The sequence below is a fragment of the Perissodus microlepis genome, chromosome 5, assembly GCF_051167445.1.
Source record: "Perissodus microlepis isolate ML-2025 ecotype Zambia chromosome 5, ASM5116744v1, whole genome shotgun sequence".
Lineage (NCBI taxonomy): Eukaryota > Metazoa > Chordata > Actinopteri > Cichliformes > Cichlidae > Perissodus > Perissodus microlepis.
In genome coordinates, this window is record NC_140465.1 from 8,073,936 (window position 1) to 8,096,096 (window position 22,161).

Consider the following 22,161-nt stretch of genomic DNA (forward strand, 5'->3'; position numbering starts at 1 on the left):
TTGCTTGCTCTGTGCGATCAAGCCTTTTTTTGTCTACACTGTACATTAGCTCCATGTCTCGGAGATTGGAGTGCAGCCCTCTCTTCTTCATGCTGTCTTCTTTCTTCTCTTGGAGGAGTTTTCTATTTTGTCGCAGAGCTTCATGAAGCTTTCCTTGCAAGCTTTCATTGTGTTGCTCGATGCGCTGAAGATTGGAATGCATTTGTTTTTGTTTTAACTCCTGTTGCCTTTTCTCTTGGAGAAGCTTTTCATTTTCTTGCAGTGTGCGATCAAGCTTTTTTTTGTATACACTGTACATTAGCTCCATTTCTTGGAGATTGCTGTGCAGCCCTCTCTTCTTCATGCCGTCTTGTTTCTTCACTTGGACAAGTTTTTTATTTTGTTGCAGAGCTTCATCAAGCTTTCCTTGGAGCTCCTGGTTCTTCTTGTCCATGTCATGGAGATCTTGTTGTTTCTCCTCAATAACAGCTTCCTTTTCTTGAAGCTGGTATGACAATTTTTTTAGTTCAGCGCTCTTTCGCTCATTTTCCTCCATCAAGAACTTAATCTTCTCGGTGTTTCTGAGCGCTTCATCCTCCATTTCTTCCAAACGCTTTTCCTCTAATTCCACTTGGTCACACCAAGGAAGAGAGGAAAGGGAAGAGTCTAGTGGCTCATCCCAGGGAAGAGCGTAGGGGTCAACTTCTTGTCCCTTTGGATTTGTTTGAGACATGTTGGGTGTGGATACAGTTACAATTGCAAAGGATCCAAATATTTCAAAAGGCTTTTCTGGCGAACGGTTCAATGCTGCACACATCAACGCTGCGAGAAACGGACTAAAAGTCGTTGCTCTTCACCGCTATTTATGCGTTTTAAGGATCAAAGGATCAAAGGATCAGAATGGTGGTAAGATTCTACATGTGTGTGACGTCGTAATTCTGTAAGGCAATGAGGTTGTCACGTGATATTTTTGGAGGAGGGCATTTTTCAACTTGGACAAATTATCAATAAAGTTTCAATCTCTGTTATTTTCCCCAAAAAACGTGCTGTCGCAATAATGTTTTCTACTGTAATTGGTGCCAACAGATGGCGCAGTGTAGAGTTGGCTGTTACTCTGCCCAGGCTGCTACCATAGAAGAAGAATGTAGACCAATAGTACTTTAACGATGTTCGCTGATCGTTTTCGTGTAAATCTTAGCATTGCTTTAGCCGTCAAGCTAAAGGTTTAGCTTCATACTGCCATATTTTCAGAGTAACAAAATATTTAAACGGTCTCGGATCATGGTGAGTATTTGAAAAAATGTTTATTTAATGTGAAGCCTGTGATGTGGAAAGGTTAGCAAGCGTAATTTTGCCTATTGTGTTATACACGGGTGCTTACATCCGAGTAGCGTTGATCTTTTCTAAGGTCCATGGGTTTATCCAACGAGCAGCTAAGTCACCGTTATATCTGTAATTTTGTGCGCAACGTCTTAATGCAAAAGAAATCCCAAATCAAAGCAACGAAGCAAAGACTAAACAAAAAAAACCCCACAATGCGTTTTTAAGCTCTCTCTGCGTTCACTGCCTCTGCAAGTGTCAAACTTCCTCGCTTTAGCTGATGCTAACCAACATTAGCGCTTACGGTTCGTATATAAACACAACTGTCAGCCCTTCACTTTTGGTGCCGACAACATTTTGAGCATTTTCTACAGTTTGTGAAATGGTCGCCATTGGCATTACATGCCAGTAGTGTTCGCTAATTGACTTTACCGGGATTATATTTATTACAACGTTACTGCGTGGAAGTGATCATAGCGTATGCTTATGAACGTGAGTGGTAGGTGTTATTAGTGCGACTTTACCCTTAATTAGTTTTCCCACCGGAAGTAGAGTTGTTTATGCGACGTGATGGCTAGAGCAGTCCCAAACAATCGATCGCGTTTCTTAACAGACCAATTCTCTCCAAACTTTTAGGGTAAGCTAGACTAGAGATATGGTTGCAATAATACGAACAAGAGCGCAACAGCATATTGACAATGGCGAGAACTTTAATATTTACATTGTGTTAGTGCACCCATCGCTCCGCATCCTTAACGCTACATTGATGTCGAGAGTCTCTGACACAGCTGTGCTCTGCAGCACAGACACCCTGCTTATCTGTGATTCGGCCAGACTGGTGTTGAACTCCAAAGACATGCGCGGGGTTAGCTTAGTTGGCTGTTGGTGTGAGTGGTTGTCCGAGTCTCTCTAATAACCCTCCAACAGACTGGCGACCTGTCCAGGGTGTACTTTTGCCCTATGACAGCTGGAATACAACCTGAATAAAATAAGTAGGAGAAAATGAATGATGTTTATGAACTGTAGTTAATGTAGTCAGACAATAAGTTACCGAGCAACAGGCCACAAGTCTTGGTGCAGAATCATACTAAGATTTAAAAAATAAAATGTTGGCACTGGTGTTTGAAACAGTATACTGTCAGTAAGACTGGAGCAACTGCACACAACTGGAAACTAATAACTAGAGTAGTTAAGTAACATTTTGTTACTGCATCCATTTAGCCAGGTATAATTAGCATGTCTACATACATGTCATTTCTAATGTGGTCCTATGTGGTATGTTGTAGGACAGTGAAGTGTCTGACACTGACCATGTACCAGTGCCTGAGAACACTGGTATGGAGGGGGAGAACGCACCTCTTTACTGTATTTGTCGGAAACCAGACATCAACTGCTTCATGATGTAAGTACATATCAGTTTTATATTTGCAGTACGCGCAGTAGGGGTGGGCGCTAGCTTCAGCAATGTTATCAGAGATTTTTTTTTAAAATGAAGATCTTCTATTTCGAGAAAACTACCAATAAGGATATATGCACAGATATAGAAAACAATACTGTAACATTTTATTGATGCTTGCAGTTTGGAGGCAGCAGTATTTGCAAGTGTAACTAAATTCCAGGCATTTTCCATCCTTCTTTTCCTATCAGCTTTTTTCTAATTGTCAGTGTGAACCAAGGTGTCAGCAGCAGCATTATAGTGCAAAAGTAGTGACCCAGCATAGATCAAATGTAAGCACAAAAGTAGCCAAGGTAGTGTTTTTCCTGGAAATTTTAAGTGAAAGGATAAAGTAACTGCTTACCACTTTAGTTTAACAATGATTAATGAAATGTAACCGTGTAACTCATCAGCAGTCTGCACAGTATGGTCACATATTAAAACTGAAGAATATGTTGTACTTGTTGTAGTGTTTCATCATGGGTCCAGTTTTTACCCAGGTGCTTAAAGCCCTTCTTTACCCTCATGTAACACCAACAGTAATTTCCAACCACTATTTCCTGTTCCTGTCAGTCAAACAAACAGACGACAAACATCTTCTATAAACAGGAATAATGTCATTTTATCGGATTAGAAAACATCCAATCTAGCGTTGATATTACACTGCTGTTTAGTGTCTGGCTAATCTCAGTGTCACCAAAATATCTGCCCTACATGTCAAACAATGAGAGAACTTGAAACAGTAACATCACCTAGCAGCTTATTTTAATTAGTGCTAACGTTTTGTTTGCTGGCTAACATTGCTATTATTATAGTCACAGTTAATTGACTTTGAATAGCTTTATTTCAAAAGTAATTTTACAATTTCACAGCCATTTAGCTGTGTTAACTGTACATGCTGTAGGTCATAAGGCGTGCATGGATCATTTTTATAATCAGCCTCTTGTCTTTTGTCCACCACAGGCTTTGCCATGATAAATTGGTCAGTTGACAACCAGGAGCCGTACACCTTAACCTCAGAGGCCAGGACATCCAGGGGCAGTGTGAACACGCACTTGTTTAAATGGGACGCAAGACGGACTATAGAGGGCCACCCCCTTGCCAGACAACCAAGTGCTGTCCCTGTCCACGGCCAGTGTGAGAAGGACTCTCACTAAAGTCATCCCACACAAAGCTGCTGGACCAGACAATATACCTGGACGCGTGCTCGGAGCCCGTGCTGACCAGCTGACTGATGTCCTAGCGGGCATCTTTAACATCTCCCTGAGTCAAGCTGTTGTGCCACAGTGCTTTAAAACCACCACCATCATACCTGTCCCCAGACCTTCCCAAAGCCTAATTCCACAATGATTGCCTGAGCCTATTCTTGTTAAATGATGAAAAACTCAAAGGCACGTTTGGGCAGTGGATCTGTGTGAAATCAGCAGCTTGCAAAACTAAATCAAAATGTGTGCTATTGATTCTAAAAATAGAAATCACAATAAAGTTCAACATTTACTAAAACCGCCATTCAGTCATCTGAGAATCTTTACTCATGAAATTATAACGGTTAGATGAATTTATATGCAGTGATTTACTGATCAATGATAAAAGGGGAGATTTATGCAATAACGAAGACTGTCATGAAAAGTATTTGGCATCTGATCTCCTGTAACCTGCAGAGCTAAGCTGTTTTACCAGCTCTGCTCTCTGATTTTTCTTTTTTCTTTTATGAAAAAACACAAGTTGTCAAAGTTATTTGTTTGCAAATGTATTTCAGAAATATCGACATACTTTTTTTAATCAGCAGAAACTTTATGTCAGTAGTGCAAAAACCTGCACTGATCTGACCTCATTTCTTCCTCATCCTGATTCCTGACCTGGGAAGGGAGAGAAATATTTGTTTTTGTTTGTCTTCTTGTTTTATTTAATTCCTTGTGGGATTTGGATCCAACACGTAAAGTATGCATATTATGCACACACACAAACACACATGCAGCTATTACCCATTTCTTGTATTCTCGAATAAAGACATTGATTTGACACATTTAATTAGCGGCCAACTGTTTTTATTGTTCAATTATTAAGAAAAAAGAAAAGGTGGGGGTGGGGGTGGGGGGGTGTAAAGAAGAGCGTAAAGTAAAGGGAGAGAGGAGAGAAAACCCCAACAATCCCCTCTGAGCAAGCACTAGGCGACAGTGGATAGGAAAAACTCCCTTTAAAGGAAGAAACCTATGACAGAACCAGGCTCTAGAGGGGGCAGTCAACTGTCGGGACTGGTTGGGGGGTGACTGTGAAAAGAGGGGAGGGAGATGGGGGAGATGGGAGAGGTGTTAGTAGTTAAAGGGAGGGGGGGAATTAAGCTGGAACAGAGGTGGGGGAAGAAGAGGTGACATTGGCAGTAGTGAAAGAAGGAGTGTTCTTCCTCCAGAAGAAGCAGAAGCGTTTTTTCTTTTTCTCCAGCTGCTTTTCCACAAGCACCTTTTTCTCGAGGATGAGGATTTTCAGCTCCTCGATTGTTTCGGTGTTTTCCTTCTGCAGCTTGTTGCATTTTTTCTCCACTTCTTCTATTTCGGCTTCTTTTTCTTCCAACCTTTCTTTCAGCACTTTAGATGTTGCCTCCTGTTTTTGCAGTTTTTCATTTTCTCCTTCCAGCTCAGATGCTTTGAACTTCATTTTGTTGTAAAGTTCTTGCAAATTTTGGTTTTTCTTCTCAAACTCCTGGAGAAGAAGTTTTTCTTCTCTCTGCTTTCTTTCCAGCTGCTCTTTCTCTTGAAGGATTTCTTTCTTTTGCCGCAGAGCTTCATCAAGCTTTCCTTGCAAGCTTTCATTTTGTTGCTTGATGCTGTGAAGTTTGGAATCCATTTGTTTTTGTTTGATTTCTTGTTCACTTTTCTCTTGGAGAAGCTTCTCATTTGCTTGCTCTGTGCGATCAAGCCTTTTTTTGTCTACACTGTACATTAGCTCCATGTCTCGGAGATTGGAGTGCAGCCCTCTCTTCTTCATGCTGTCTTCTTTCTTCTCTTGGAGGAGTTTTCTATTTTGTCGCAGAGCTTCATGAAGCTTTCCTTGCAAGCTTTCATTGTGTTGCTCGATGCGCTGAAGATTGGAATGCATTTGTTTTTGTTTTAACTCCTGTTGCCTTTTCTCTTGGAGAAGCTTTTCATTTTCTTGCAGTGTGCGATCAAGCTTTTTTTTGTATACACTGTACATTAGCTCCATTTCTTGGAGATTGCTGTGCAGCCCTCTCTTCTTCATGCCGTCTTGTTTCTTCTCTTGGACAAGTTTTTTATTTTGTTGCAGAGCTTCATCAAGCTTTCCTTGGAGCTCCTGGTTCTTCTTGTCCATGTCATGGAGATCTTGTTGTTTCTCCTCAATAACAGCTTCCTTTTCTTGAAGCTGGTATGACAACTTTTTTAGTTCAGCGCTCTTTCGCTCATTTTCCTCCATCAAGAACTTAATCTTCTCTGTGTTTCTGAGCGCTTCATCCTCCATTTCTTCCAAACGCTTTTCCTCTAGTTCCACTTGGTCACACCAAGGAAGAGAGGAAAGGGAAGAGTCTAGTGGCTCATCCCAGGGAAGAGCGTAGGGGTCAACTTCTTGTCCCTTTGGATTTGTTTGAGACATGTTGGGTGTGGATACAGTTACAATTGCAAAGGATCCAAATATTTCAAAAGGCTTTTCTGGCGAACGGTTCAATGCTGCACACATCAACGCTGCGAGACACGGACTAAAAGTCGTTGCTCTTCACCCCTATTTATGCGTTTTAAGATCAAAGGATCAAAGGATCAGAATGGTGGTAAGATTCTACATGTGTGTGACGTCGTAATTCTGTAAGGCAATGAGGTTGTCACGTGATATTTTTGGAGGAGGGCATTTTTCAACTTGGACAAATTATCAATAAAGTTTCAATCTCTGTTATTTTCCCCAAAAAACGTGCTGTCGTAATAATGTTTTCTACTGTAATTGGTGCCAACAGATGGCGCAGTGTAGAGTTGGCTGTTACTCTGCCCAGGCTGCTACCATAGAAGAAGAATGTAGACCAATAGTACTTTAACGATGTTCGCTGATCGTTTTCGTGTAAATCTTAGCATTGCTTTAGCCGTCAAGCTAAAGGTTTAGCTTCATACTGCCATATTTTCAGAGTAACAAAATATTTAAACGGTCTCGGATCATGGTGAGTATTTGAAAAAATGTTTATTTAATGTGAAGCCTGTGATGTGGAAAGGTTAGCAAGCGTAATTTTGCCTATTGTGTTATACACGGGTGCTTACATCCGAGTAGCGTTGATCTTTTCTAAGGTCCATGGGTTTATCCAACGAGCAGCTAAGTCACCGTTATATCTGTAATTTTGTGCGCAACGTCTTAATGCAAAAGAAACCCCAAATCAAAGCAACGAAGCAAAGACTAAACAAAAAAAACCCCACAATGCGTTTTTAAGCTCTCTCTGCGTTCACTGCCTCTGCAAGTGTCAAACTTCCTCGCTTTAGCTGATGCTAACCAACATTAGCGCTTACGGTTCGTATATAAACACAACTGTCAGCCCTTCACTTTTGGTGCCGACAACATTTTGAGCATTTTCTACAGTTTGTGAAATGGTCGCCATTGGCATTACATGCCAGTAGTGTTCGCTAATTGACTTTACCGGGATTATATTTATTACAACGTTACTGCGTGGAAGTGATCATAGCGTATGCTTATGAACGTGAGTGGTAGGTGTTATTAGTGCGACTTTACCCTTAATTAGTTTTGCCACCGGAAGTAGAGTTGTTTATGCGACGTGATGGCTAGAGCAGTCCCAAACAATCGATCGCGTTTCTTAACAGACCAATTCTCTCCAAACTTTTAGGGTAAGCTAGACTAGAGATATGGTTGCAATAATACGAACAAGAGCGCAACAGCATATTGACAATGGCGAGAACTTTAATATTTACATTGTGTTAGTGCACCCATCGCTCCGCATCCTTAACGCTACATTGATGTCGAGAGTCTCTGACACAGCTGTGCTCTGCAGCACAGACACCCTGCTTATCTGTGATTCGGCCAGACTGGTGTTGAACTCCAAAGACATGCGCGGGGTTAGCTTAGTTGGCTGTTGGTGTGAGTGGTTGTCCGAGTCTCTCTAATAACCCTCCAACAGACTGGCGACCTGTCCAGGGTGTACTTTTGCCCTATGACAGCTGGAATACAACCTGAATAAAATAAGTAGGAGAAAATGAATGATGTTTATGAACTGTAGTTAATGTAGTCAGACAATAAGTTACCGAGCAACAGGCCGCAAGTCTTGGTGCAGAATCATACTAAGATTTAAAAAATAAAATGTTGGCACTGGTGTTTGAAACAGTATACTGTCAGTAAGACTGGAGCAACTGCACACAACTGGAAACTAATAACTAGAGTAGTTAAGTAACATTTTGTTACTGCATCCATTTAGCCAGGTATAATTAGCATGTCTACATACATGTCATTTCTAATGTGGTCCTATGTGGTATGTTGTAGGACAGTGAAGTGTCTGACACTGACCATGTACCAGTGCCTGAGAACACTGGTATGGAGGGGGAGAACGCACCTCTTTACTGTATTTGTCGGAAACCAGACATCAACTGCTTCATGATGTAAGTACATATCAGTTTTATATTTGCAGTACGCGCAGTAGGGGTGGGCGCTAGCTTCAGCAATGTTATCAGAGATTTCTTTTTTAAAATGAAGATCTTCTATTTCGAGAAAACTACCAATAAGGATATATGCACAGATATAGAAAACAATACTGTAACATTTTATTGATGCTTGCAGTTTGGAGGCAGCAGTATTTGCAAGTGTAACTAAATTCCAGGCATTTTCCATCCTTCTTTTCCTATCAGCTTTTTTCTAATTGTCAGTGTGAACCAAGGTGTCAGCAGCAGCATTATAGTGCAAAAGTAGTGACCCAGCATAGATCAAATGTAAGCACAAAAGTAGCCAAGGTAGTGTTTTTCCTGGAAATTTTAAGTGAAAGGATAAAGTAACTGCTTACCACTTTAGTTTAACAATGATTAATGAAATGTAACCGTGTAACTCATCAGCAGTCTGCACAGTATGGTCACATATTAAAACTGAAGAATATGTTGTACTTGTTGTAGTGTTTCATCATGGGTCCAGTTTTTACCCAGGTGCTTAAAGCCCTTCTTTACCCTCATGTAACACCAACAGTAATTTCCAACCACTATTTCCTGTTCCTGTCAGTCAAACAAACAGACGACAAACATCTTCTATAAACAGGAATAATGTCATTTTATCGGATTAGAAAACATCTAATCTAGCGTTGATATTACACTGCTGTTTAGTGTCTGGCTAATCTCAGTGTCACCAAAATATCTGCCCTACATGTCAAACAATGAGAGAACTTGAAACAGTAACATCACCTAGCAGCTTATTTTAATTAGTGCTAACGTTTTGTTTGCTGGCTAACATTGCTATTATTATAGTCACAGTTAATTGACTTTGAATAGCTTTATTTCAAAAGTAATTTTACAATTTCACAGCCATTTAGCTGTGTTAACTGTACATGCTGTAGGTCATAAGGCGTGCATGGATCATTTTTATAATCAGCCTCTTGTCTTTTGTCCACCACAGACTTTGCCATGATAAATTGGTCAGTTGACAACCAGGAGCCGTACACCTTAACCTCAGAGGCCAGGACATCCAGGGGCAGTGTGAACACGCACTTGTTTAAATGGGACGCAAGACGGACTATAGAGGGCCACCCCCTTGCCAGACAACCAAGTGCTGTCCCTGTCCACGGCCAGTGTGAGAAGGACTCTCACTAAAGTCATCCCACACAAAGCTGCTGGACCAGACAATATACCTGGACGCGTGCTCGGAGCCCGTGCTGACCAGCTGACTGATGTCCTAGCGGGCATCTTTAACATCTCCCTGAGTCAAGCTGTTGTGCCACAGTGCTTTAAAACCACCACCATCATACCTGTCCCCAGACCTTCCCAAAGCCTAATTCCACAATGATTGCCTGAGCCTATTCTTGTTAAATGATGAAAAACTCAAAGGCACGTTTGGGCAGTGGATCTGTGTGAAATCAGCAGCTTGCAAAACTAAATCAAAATGTGTGCTATTGATTCTAAAAATAGAAATCACAATAAAGTTCAACATTTACTAAAACCGCCATTCAGTCATCTGAGAATCTTTACTCATGAAATTATAACGGTTAGATGAATTTATATGCAGTGATTTACTGATCAATGATAAAAGGGGAGATTTATGCAATAACGAAGACTGTCATGAAAAGTATTTGGCATCTGATCTCCTGTAACCTGCGGAGCTAAGCTGTTTTACCAGCTCTGCTCTCTGATTTTTCTTTTTTCTTTTATGAAAAAACACAAGTTGTCAAAGTTATTTGTTTGCAAATGTATTTCAGAAATATCGACATACTTTTTTTTAATCAGCAGAAACTTTATGTCAGTAGTGCAAAAACCTGCACTGATCTGACCTCATTTCTTCCTCATCCTGATTCCTGACCTGGGAAGGGAGAGAAATATTTGTTTTTGTTTGTCTTCTTGTTTTATTTAATTCCTTGTGGGATTTGGATCCAACACGTAAAGTATGCATATTATGCACACACACAAACACACATGCAGCTATTACCCATTTCTTGTATTCTCAAATAAAGACATTGATTTGACACATTTAATTAGCGGCCAACTGTTTTTATTGTTCAATTATTAAGAAAAAAGAAAAGGTGGGGGTGGGGGGGGGGGTGTAAAGAAGAGCGTAAAGTAAAGGGAGAGAGGAGAGAAAACCCCAACAATCCCCTCTGAGCAAGCACTAGGCGACAGTGGATAGGAAAAACTCCCTTTAAAGGAAGAAACCTATGACAGAACCAGGCTCTAGAGGGGGCAGTCAACTGTCGGGACTGGTTGGGGGGTGACTGTGAAAAGAGGGGAGGGAGATGGGGGAGATGGGAGAGGTGTTAGTAGTTAAAGGGAGGGGGGGAATTAAGCTGGAACAGAGGTGGGGGAAGAAGAGGTGACATTGGCAGTAGTGAAAGAAGGAGTGTTCTTCCTCCAGAAGAAGCAGAAGCGTTTTTTCTTTTTCTCCAGCTGCTTTTCCACAAGCACCTTTTTCTCGAGGATGAGGATTTTCAGCTCCTCGATTGTTTCGGTGTTTTCCTTCTGCAGCTTGTTGCATTTTTTCTCCACTTCTTCTATTTCGGCTTCTTTTTCTTCCAACCTTTCTTTCAGCACTTTAGATGTTGCCTCCTGTTTTTGCAGTTTTTCATTTTCTCCTTCCAGCTCAGATGCTTTGAACTTCATTTTGTTGTAAAGTTCTTGCAAATTTTGGTTTTTCTTCTCAAACTCCTGGAGAAGAAGTTTTTCTTCTCTCTGCTTTCTTTCCAGCTGCTCTTTCTCTTGAAGGATTTCTTTCTTTTGCCGCAGAGCTTCATCAAGCTTTCCTTGCAAGCTTTCATTTTGTTGCTTGATGCTGTGAAGATTGGAATCCATTTGTTTTTGTTTGATTTCTTGTTCACTTTTCTCTTGGAGAAGCTTCTCATTTGCTTGCTCTGTGCGATCAAGCCTTTTTTTGTCTACACTGTACATTAGCTCCATGTCTCGGAGATTGGAGTGCAGCCCTCTCTTCTTCATGCTGTCTTCTTTCTTCTCTTGGAGGAGTTTTCTATTTTGTCGCAGAGCTTCATGAAGCTTTCCTTGCAAGCTTTCATTGTGTTGCTCGATGCGCTGAAGATTGGAATGCATTTGTTTTTGTTTTAACTCCTGTTGCCTTTTCTCTTGGAGAAGCTTTTCATTTTCTTGCAGTGTGCGATCAAGCTTTTTTTTGTATACACTGTACATTAGCTCCATTTCTTGGAGATTGCTGTGCAGCCCTCTCTTCTTCATGCCGTCTTGTTTCTTCACTTGGACAAGTTTTTTATTTTGTTGCAGAGCTTCATCAAGCTTTCCTTGGAGCTCCTGGTTCTTCTTGTCCATGTCATGGAGATCTTGTTGTTTCTCCTCAATAACAGCTTCCTTTTCTTGAAGCTGGTATGACAACTTTTTTAGTTCAGCGCTCTTTCGCTCATTTTCCTCCATCAAGAACTTAATCTTCTCGGTGTTTCTGAGCGCTTCATCCTCCATTTCTTCCAAACGCTTTTCCTCTAGTTCCACTTGGTCACACCAAGGAAGAGAGGAAAGGGAAGAGTCTAGTGGCTCATCCCAGGGAAGAGCGTAGGGGTCAACTTCTTGTCCCTTTGGATTTGTTTGAGACATGTTGGGTGTGGATACAGTTACAATTGCAAAGGATCCAAATATTTCAAAAGGCTTTTCTGGCGAACGGTTCAATGCTGCACACATCAACGCTGCGAGAAACGGACTAAAAGTCGTTGCTCTTCACCCCTATTTATGCGTTTTAAGGATCAAAGGATCAAAGGATCAGAATGGTGGTAAGATTCTACATGTGTGTGACGTCGTAATTCTGTAAGGCAATGAGGTTGTCACGTGATATTTTTGGAGGAGGGCATTTTTCAACTTGGACAAATTATCAATAAAGTTTCAATCTCTGTTATTTTCCCCAAAAAACGTGCTGTCGTAATAATGTTTTCTACTGTAATTGGTGCCAACAGATGGCGCAGTGTAGAGTTGGCTGTTACTCTGCCCAGGCTGCTACCATAGAAGAAGAATGTAGACCAATAGTACTTTAACGATGTTCGCTGATCGTTTTCGTGTAAATCTTAGCATTGCTTTAGCCGTCAAGCTAAAGGTTTAGCTTCATACTGCCATATTTTCAGAGTAACAAAATATTTAAACGGTCTCGGATCATGGTGAGTATTTGAAAAAATGTTTATTTAATGTGAAGCCTGTGATGTGGAAAGGTTAGCAAGCGTAATTTTGCCTATTGTGTTATACACGGGTGCTTACATCCGAGTAGCGTTGATCTTTTCTAAGGTCCATGGGTTTATCCAACGAGCAGCTAAGTCACCGTTATATCTGTAATTTTGTGCGCAACGTCTTAATGCAAAAGAAATCCCAAATCAAAGCAACAAAGCAAAGACTAAACAAAAAAAAACCCACAATGCGTTTTTAAGCTCTCTCTGCGTTCACTGCCTCTGCAAGTGTCAAACTTCCTCGCTTTAGCTGATGCTAACCAACATTAGCGCTTACGGTTCGTATATAAACACAACTGTCAGCCCTTCACTTTTGGTGCCGACAACATTTTGAGCATTTTCTACAGTTTGTGAAATGGTCGCCATTGGCATTACATGCCAGTAGTGTTCGCTAATTGACTTTACCGGGATTATATTTATTACAACGTTACTGCGTGGAAGTGATCATAGCGTATGCTTATGAACGTGAGTGGTAGGTGTTATTAGTGCGACTTTACCCTTAATTAGTTTTGCCACCGGAAGTAGAGTTGTTTATGCGACGTGATGGCTAGAGCAGTCCCAAACAATCGATCGCGTTTCTTAACAGACCAATTCTCTCCAAACTTTTAGGGTAAGCTAGACTAGAGATATGGTTGCAATAATACGAACAAGAGCGCAACAGCATATTGACAATGGCGAGAACTTTAATATTTACATTGTGTTAGTGCACCCATCGCTCCGCATCCTTAACGCTACATTGATGTCGAGAGTCTCTGACACAGCTGTGCTCTGCAGCACAGACACCCTGCTTATCTGTGATTCGGCCAGACTGGTGTTGAACTCCAAAGACATGCGCGGGGTTAGCTTAGTTGGCTGTTGGTGTGAGTGGTTGTCCGAGTCTCTCTAATAACCCTCCAACAGACAGGCGACCTGTCCAGGGTGTACTTTTGCCCTATGACAGCTGGAATACAACCTGAATAAAATAAGTAGGAGAAAATGAATGATGTTTATGAACTGTAGTTAATGTAGTCAGACAATAAGTTACCGAGCAACAGGCCGCAAGTCTTGGTGCAGAATCATACTAAGATTTAAAAAATAAAATGTTGGCACTGGTGTTTGAAACAGTATACTGTCAGTAAGACTGGAGCAACTGCACACAACTGGAAACTAATAACTAGAGTAGTTAAGTAACATTTTGTTACTGCATCCATTTAGCCAGGTATAATTAGCATGTCTACATACATGTCATTTCTAATGTGGTCCTATGTGGTATGTTGTAGGACAGTGAAGTGTCTGACACTGACCATGTACCAGTGCCTGAGAACACTGGTATGGAGGGGGAGAACGCACCTCTTTACTGTATTTGTCGGAAACCAGACATCAACTGCTTCATGATGTAAGTACATATCAGGTTTATATTTGCAGTACGCGCAGTAGGGGTGGGCGCTAGCTTCAGCAATGTTATCAGAGATTTTTTTTTTAAAATGAAGATCTTCTATTTCGAGAAAACTACCAATAAGGATATATGCACAGATATAGAAAACAATACTGTAACATTTTATTGATGCTTGCAGTTTGGAGGCAGCAGTATTTGCAAGTGTAACTAAATTCCAGGCATTTTCCATCCTTCTTTTCCTATCAGCTTTTTTCTAATTGTCAGTGTGAACCAAGGTGTCAGCAGCAGCATTATAGTGCAAAAGTAGTGACCCAGCATAGATCAAATGTAAGCACAAAAGTAGCCAAGGTAGTGTTTTTCCTGGAAATTTTAAGTGAAAGGATAAAGTAACTGCTTACCACTTTAGTTTAACAATGATTAATGAAATGTAACCGTGTAACTCATCAGCAGTCTGCACAGTATGGTCACATATTAAAACTGAAGAATATGTTGTACTTGTTGTAGTGTTTCATCATGGGTCCAGTTTTTACCCAGGTGCTTAAAGCCCTTCTTTACCCTCATGTAACACCAACAGTAATTTCCAACCACTATTTCCTGTTCCTGTCAGTCAAACAAACAGACGACAAACATCTTCTATAAACAGGAATAATGTCATTTTATCGGATTAGAAAACATCTAATCTAGCGTTGATATTACACTGCTGTTTAGTGTCTGGCTAATCTCAGTGTCACCAAAATATCTGCCCTACATGTCAAACAATGAGAGAACTTGAAACAGTAACATCACCTAGCAGCTTATTTTAATTAGTGCTAACGTTTTGTTTGCTGGCTAACATTGCTATTATTATAGTCACAGTTAATTGACTTTGAATAGCTTTATTCCAAAAGTAATTTTACAATTTCACAGCCATTTAGCTGTGTTAACTGTACATGCTGTAGGTCATAAGGCGTGCATGGATCATTTTTATAATCAGCCTCTTGTCTTTTGTCCACCACAGGCTTTGCCATGATAAATTGGTCAGTTGACAACCAGGAGCCGTACACCTTATCCTCAGAGGCCAGGACATCCAGGGGCAGTGTGAACACGCACTTGTTTAAATGGGACGCAAGACGGACTATAGAGGGCCACCCCCTTGCCAGACAACCAAGTGCTGTCCCTGTCCACGGCCAGTGTGAGAAGGACTCTCACTAAAGTCATCCCACACAAAGCTGCTGGACCAGACAATATACCTGGACGCGTGCTCGGAGCCCGTGCTGACCAGCTGACTGATGTCCTAGCGGACATCTTTAACATCTCCCTGAGTCAAGCTGTTGTGCCACAGTGCTTTAAAACCACCACCATCATACCTGTCCCCAGACCTTCCCAAAGCCTAATTCCACAATGATTGCCTGAGCCTATTCTTGTTAAATGATGAAAAACTCAAAGGCACGTTTGGGCAGTGGATCTGTGTGAAATCAGCAGCTTGCAAAACTAAATCAAAATGTGTGCTATTGATTCTAAAAATAGAAATCACAATAAAGTTCAACATTTACTAAAACCGCCATTCAGTCATCTGAGAATCTTTACTCATGAAATTATAACGGTTAGATGAATTTATATGCAGTGATTTACTGATCAATGATAAAAGGGGAGATTTATGCAATAACGAAGACTGTCATGAAAAGTATTTGGCATCTGATCTCCTGTAACCTGCGGAGCTAAGCTGTTTTACCAGCTCTGCTCTCTGATTTTTCTTTTTTCTTTTATGAAAAAACACAAGTTGTCAAAGTTATTTGTTTGCAAATGTATTTCAGAAATATCGACATACTTTTTTTAATCAGCAGAAACTTTATGTCAGTAGTGCAAAAACCTGCACTGATCTGACCTCTTTTCTTCCTCATCCTGATTCCTGACCTGGGAAGGGAGAGAAATATTTGTTTTTGTTTGTCTTCTTGTTTTATTTAATTCCTTGTGGGATTTGGATCCAACACGTAAAGTATGCATATTATGCACACACACAAACACACATGCAGCTATTACCCATTTCTTGTATTCTCGAATAAAGACATTGATTTGACACATTTAATTAGCGGCCAACTGTTTTTATTGTTCAATTATTAAGAAAAAAGAAAAGGTGGGGGTGGGGGGGGGGGATGTAAAGAAGAGCGTAAAGTAAAGGGAGAGAGGAGAGAAAACCCCAACAATCCCCTCTGAGCAAGCACTAGGCGACAGTGGATAGGAAAAACTCCCTTTAAAGGAAGAAACCTATGACAGAACCAGGCTCTAGAGGGGGCAGTCAACTGTCGGGACTGGTTGGGGGGTGACTGTGAAAAGAGGGGAGGGAGATGGGGGAGATGGGAGAGGTGTTAGTAGTTAAAGGGAGGGGGGGAATTAAGCTGGAACAGAGGTGGGGGAAGAAGAGGTGACATTGGCAGTAGTGAAAGAAGGAGTGTTCTTCCTCCAGAAGAAGCAGAAGCGTTTTTTCTTTTTCTCCAGCTGCTTTTCCACAAGCACCTTTTTCTCGAGGATGAGGATTTTCAGCTCCTCGATTGTTTCGGTGTTTTCCTTCTGCAGCTTGTTGCATTTTTTCTCCACTTCTTCTATTTCGGCTTCTTTTTCTTCCAACCTTTCTTTCAGCACTTTAGATGTTGCCTCCTGTTTTTGCAGTTTTTCATTTTCTCCTTCCAGCTCAGATGCTTTGAACTTCATTTTGTTGTAAAGTTCTTGCAAATTTTGGTTTTTCTTCTCAAACTCCTGGAGAAGAAGTTTTTCTTCTCTCTGCTTTCTTTCCAGCTGCTCTTTCTCTTGAAGGATTTCTTTCTTTTGCCGCAGAGCTTCATCAAGCTTTCCTTGCAAGCTTTCATTTTGTTGCTTGATGCTGTGAAGTTTGGAATCCATTTGTTTTTGTTTGATTTCTTGTTCACTTTTCTCTTGGAGAAGCTTCTCATTTGCTTGCTCTGTGCGATCAAGCCTTTTTTTGTCTACACTGTACATTAGCTCCATGTCTCGGAGATTGGAGTGCAGCCCTCTCTTCTTCATGCTGTCTTCTTTCTTCTCTTGGAGGAGTTTTCTATTTTGTCGCAGAGCTTCATGAAGCTTTCCTTGCAAGCTTTCATTGTGTTGCTCGATGCGCTGAAGATTGGAATGCATTTGTTTTTGTTTTAACTCCTGTTGCCTTTTCTCTTGGAGAAGCTTTTCATTTTCTTGCAGTGTGCGATCAAGCTTTTTTTTGTATACACTGTACATTAGCTCCATTTCTTGGAGATTGCTGTGCAGCCCTCTCTTCTTCATGCCGTCTTGTTTCTTCACTTGGACAAGTTTTTTATTTTGTTGCAGAGCTTCATCAAGCTTTCCTTGGAGCTCCTGGTTCTTCTTGTCCATGTCATGGAGATCTTGTTGTTTCTCCTCAATAACAGCTTCCTTTTCTTGAAGCTGGTATGACAATTTTTTTAGTTCAGCGCTCTTTCGCTCATTTTCCTCCATCAAGAACTTAATCTTCTCGGTGTTTCTGAGCGCTTCATCCTCCATTTCTTCCAAACGCTTTTCCTCTAATTCCACTTGGTCACACCAAGGAAGAGAGGAAAGGGAAGAGTCTAGTGGCTCATCCCAGGGAAGAGCGTAGGGGTCAACTTCTTGTCCCTTTGGATTTGTTTGAGACATGTTGGGTGTGGATACAGTTACAATTGCAAAGGATCCAAATATTTCAAAAGGCTTTTCTGGCGAACGGTTCAATGCTGCACACATCAACGCTGCGAGAAACGGACTAAAAGTCGTTGCTCTTCACCGCTATTTATGCGTTTTAAGGATCAAAGGATCAAAGGATCAGAATGGTGGTAAGATTCTACATGTGTGTGACGTCGTAATTCTGTAAGGCAATGAGGTTGTCACGTGATATTTTTGGAGGAGGGCATTTTTCAACTTGGACAAATTATCAATAAAGTTTCAATCTCTGTTATTTTCCCCAAAAAACGTGCTGTCGCAATAATGTTTTCTACTGTAATTGGTGCCAACAGATGGCGCAGTGTAGAGTTGGCTGTTACTCTGCCCAGGCTGCTACCATAGAAGAAGAATGTAGACCAATAGTACTTTAACGATGTTCGCTGATCGTTTTCGTGTAAATCTTAGCATTGCTTTAGCCGTCAAGCTAAAGGTTTAGCTTCATACTGCCATATTTTCAGAGTAACAAAATATTTAAACGGTCTCGGATCATGGTGAGTATTTGAAAAAATGTTTATTTAATGTGAAGCCTGTGATGTGGAAAGGTTAGCAAGCGTAATTTTGCCTATTGTGTTATACACGGGTGCTTACATCCGAGTAGCGTTGATCTTTTCTAAGGTCCATGGGTTTATCCAACGAGCAGCTAAGTCACCGTTATATCTGTAATTTTGTGCGCAACGTCTTAATGCAAAAGAAATCCCAAATCAAAGCAACGAAGCAAAGACTAAACAAAAAAAAACCCACAATGCGTTTTTAAGCTCTCTCTGCGTTCACTGCCTCTGCAAGTGTCAAACTTCCTCGCTTTAGCTGATGCTAACCAACATTAGCGCTTACGGTTCGTATATAAACACAACTGTCAGCCCTTCACTTTTGGTGCCGACAACATTTTGAGCATTTTCTACAGTTTGTGAAATGGTCGCCATTGGCATTACATGCCAGTAGTGTTCGCTAATTGACTTTACCGGGATTATATTTATTACAACGTTACTGCGTGGAAGTGATCATAGCGTATGCTTATGAACGTGAGTGGTAGGTGTTATTAGTGCGACTTTACCCTTAATTAGTTTTGCCACCGGAAGTAGAGTTGTTTATGCGACGTGATGGCTAGAGCAGTCCCAAACAATCGATCGCGTTTCTTAACAGACCAATTCTCTCCAAACTTTTAGGGTAAGCTAGACTAGAGATATGGTTGCAATAATACGAACAAGAGCGCAACAGCATATTGACAATGGCGAGAACTTTAATATTTACATTGTGTTAGTGCACCCATCGCTCCGCATCCTTAACGCTACATTGATGTCGAGAGTCTCTGACACAGCTGTGCTCTGCAGCACAGACACCCTGCTTATCTGTGATTCGGCCAGACTGGTGTTGAACTCCAAAGACATGCGCGGGGTTAGCTTAGTTGGCTGTTGGTGTGAGTGGTTGTCCGAGTCTCTCTAATAACCCTCCAACAGACTGGCGACCTGTCCAGGGTGTACTTTTGCCCTATGACAGCTGGAATACAACCTGAATAAAATAAGTAGGAGAAAATGAATGATGTTTATGAACTGTAGTTAATGTAGTCAGACAATAAGTTACCGAGCAACAGGCCACAAGTCTTGGTGCAGAATCATACTAAGATTTAAAAAATAAAATGTTGGCACTGGTGTTTGAAACCGTATACTGTCAGTAAGACTGGAGCAACTGCACACAACTGGAAACTAATAACTAGAGTAGTTAAGTAACATTTTGTTACTGCATCCATTTAGCCAGGTATAATTAGCATGTCTACATACATGTCATTTCTAATGTGGTCCTATGTGGTATGTTGTAGGACAGTGAAGTGTCTGACACTGACCATGTACCAGTGCCTGAGAACACTGGTATGGAGGGGGAGAACGCACCTCTTTACTGTATTTGTCGGAAACCAGACATCAACTGCTTCATGATGTAAGTACATATCAGTTTTATATTTGCAGTACGCGCAGTAGGGGTGGGCGCTAGCTTCAGCAATGTTATCAGAGATTTTTTTTTTTAAATGAAGATCTTCTATTTCGAGAAAACTACCAATAAGGATATATGCACAGATATAGAAAACAATACTGTAACATTTTATTGATGCTTGCAGTTTGGCGGCAGCAGTATTTGCAAGTGTAACTAAATTCCAGGCATTTTCCATCCTTCTTTTCCTATCAGCTTTTTTCTAATTGTCAGTGTGAACCAAGGTGTCAGCAGCAGCATTATAGTGCAAAAGTAGTGACCCAGCATAGATCAAATGTAAGCACAAAAGTAGCCAAGGTAGTGTTTTTCCTGGAAATTTTAAGTGAAAGGATAAAGTAACTGCTTACCACTTTAGTTTAACAATGATTAATGAAATGTAACCGTGTAACTCATCAGCAGTCTGCACAGTATGGTCACATATTAAAACTGAAGAATATGTTGTACTTGTTGTAGTGTTTCATCATGGGTCCAGTTTTTACCCAGGTGCTTAAAGCCCTTCTTTACCCTCATGTAACACCAACAGTAATTTCCAACCACTATTTCCTGTTCCTGTCAGTCAAACAAACAGACGACAAACATCTTCTATAAACAGGAATAATGTCATTTTATCGGATTAGAAAACATCTAATCTAGCGTTGATATTACACTGCTGTTTAGTGTCTGGCTAATCTCAGTGTCACCAAAATATCTGCCCTACATGTCAAACAATGAGAGAACTTGAAACAGTAACATCACCTAGCAGCTTATTTTAATTAGTGCTAACGTTTTGTTTGCTGGCTAACATTGCTATTATTATAGTCACAGTTAATTGACTTTGAATAGCTTTATTTCAAAAGTAATTTTACAATTTCACAGCCATTTAGCTGTGTTAACTGTACATGCTGTAGGTCATAAGGCGTGCATGGATCATTTTTATAATCAGCCTCTTGTCTTTTGTCCACCACAGACTTTGCCATGATAAATTGGTCAGTTGACAACCAGGAGCCGTACACCTTAACCTCAGAGGCCAGGACATCCAGGGGCAGTGTGAACACGCACTTGTTTAAATGGGACGCAAGACGGACTATAGAGGGCCACCCCCTTGCCAGACAACCAAGTGCTGTCCCTGTCCACGGCCAGTGTGAGAAGGACTCTCACTAAAGTCAACCCACACAAAGCTGCTGGACCAGACAATATACCTGGACGCGTGCTCGGAGCCCGTGCTGACCAGCTGACTGATGTCCTAGCGGGCATCTTTAACATCTCCCTGAGTCAAGCTGTTGTGCCACAGTGCTTTAAAACCACCACCATCATACCTGTCCCCAGACCTTCCCAAAGCCTAATTCCACAATGATTGCCTGAGCCTATTCTTGTTAAATGATGAAAAACTCAAAGGCACGTTTGGGCAGTGGATCTGTGTGAAATCAGCAGCTTGCAAAACTAAATCAAAATGTGTGCTATTGATTCTAAAAATAGAAATCACAATAAAGTTCAACATTTACTAAAACCGCCATTCAGTCATCTGAGAATCTTTACTCATGAAATTATAACGGTTAGATGAATTTATATGCAGTGATTTACTGATCAATGATAAAAGGGGAGATTTATGCAATAACGAAGACTGTCATGAAAAGTATTTGGCATCTGATCTCCTGTAACCTGCGGAGCTAAGCTGTTTTACCAGCTCTGCTCTCTGATTTTTCTTTTTTCTTTTATGAAAAAACACAAGTTGTCAAAGTTATTTGTTTGCAAATGTATTTCAGAAATATCGACATACTTTTTTTTAATCAGCAGAAACTTTATGTCAGTAGTGCAAAAACCTGCACTGATCTGACCTCATTTCTTCCTCATCCTGATTCCTGACCTGGGAAGGGAGAGAAATATTTGTTTTTGTTTGTCTTCTTGTTTTATTTAATTCCTTGTGGGATTTGGATCCAACACGTAAAGTATGCATATTATGCACACACACAAACACACATGCAGCTATTACCCATTTCTTGTATTCTCAAATAAAGACATTGATTTGACACATTTAATTAGCGGCCAACTGTTTTTATTGTTCAATTATTAAGAAAAAAGAAAAGGTGGGGGTGGGGGGGGGGGGTGTAAAGAAGAGCGTAAAGTAAAGGGAGAGAGGAGAGAAAACCCCAACAATCCCCTCTGAGCAAGCACTAGGCGACAGTGGATAGGAAAAACTCCCTTTAAAGGAAGAAACCTATGACAGAACCAGGCTCTAGAGGGGGCAGTCAACTGTCGGGACTGGTTGGGGGGTGACTGTGAAAAGAGGGGAGGGAGATGGGGGAGATGGGAGAGGTGTTAGTAGTTAAAGGGAGGGGGGGAATTAAGCTGGAACAGAGGTGGGGGAAGAAGAGGTGACATTGGCAGTAGTGAAAGAAGGAGTGTTCTTCCTCCAGAAGAAGCAGAAGCGTTTTTTCTTTTTCTCCAGCTGCTTTTCCACAAGCACCTTTTTCTCGAGGATGAGGATTTTCAGCTCCTCGATTGTTTCGGTGTTTTCCTTCTGCAGCTTGTTGCATTTTTTCTCCACTT

The 22,161-nt window shown here is 41.0% G+C and overlaps 4 long non-coding RNA genes across 4 annotated transcripts; all 4 read left to right on the forward strand.

The window, feature by feature from the left end:
• The first annotated feature begins 1,005 nt into the window (after positions 1-1,005).
• Positions 1,006-4,765, forward strand: LOC146386493 (uncharacterized). The gene is made up of 3 exons (XR_014800223.1): positions 1,006-1,263; positions 2,586-2,701; positions 3,698-4,765. It is a non-coding gene; the product is annotated as an uncharacterized LOC146386493 (long non-coding RNA).
• A 1,962-nt stretch (positions 4,766-6,727) lies between these two features.
• LOC146386494 (uncharacterized) lies at positions 6,728-10,394 on the forward strand. Its single transcript, XR_014800224.1, has 3 exons — positions 6,728-6,890; positions 8,213-8,328; positions 9,326-10,394. It is a non-coding gene; the product is annotated as an uncharacterized LOC146386494 (long non-coding RNA).
• Positions 10,395-12,337: 1,943 nt separating this feature from the next.
• Positions 12,338-16,021, forward strand: LOC146386495 (uncharacterized). The gene is made up of 3 exons (XR_014800225.1): positions 12,338-12,518; positions 13,841-13,956; positions 14,954-16,021. It is a non-coding gene; the product is annotated as an uncharacterized LOC146386495 (long non-coding RNA).
• Positions 16,022-17,958: 1,937 nt separating this feature from the next.
• LOC146386496 (uncharacterized) lies at positions 17,959-21,650 on the forward strand. The gene is made up of 3 exons (XR_014800226.1): positions 17,959-18,146; positions 19,469-19,584; positions 20,582-21,650. It is a non-coding gene; the product is annotated as an uncharacterized LOC146386496 (long non-coding RNA).
• The last annotated feature ends 511 nt before the right edge of the window (positions 21,651-22,161 follow it).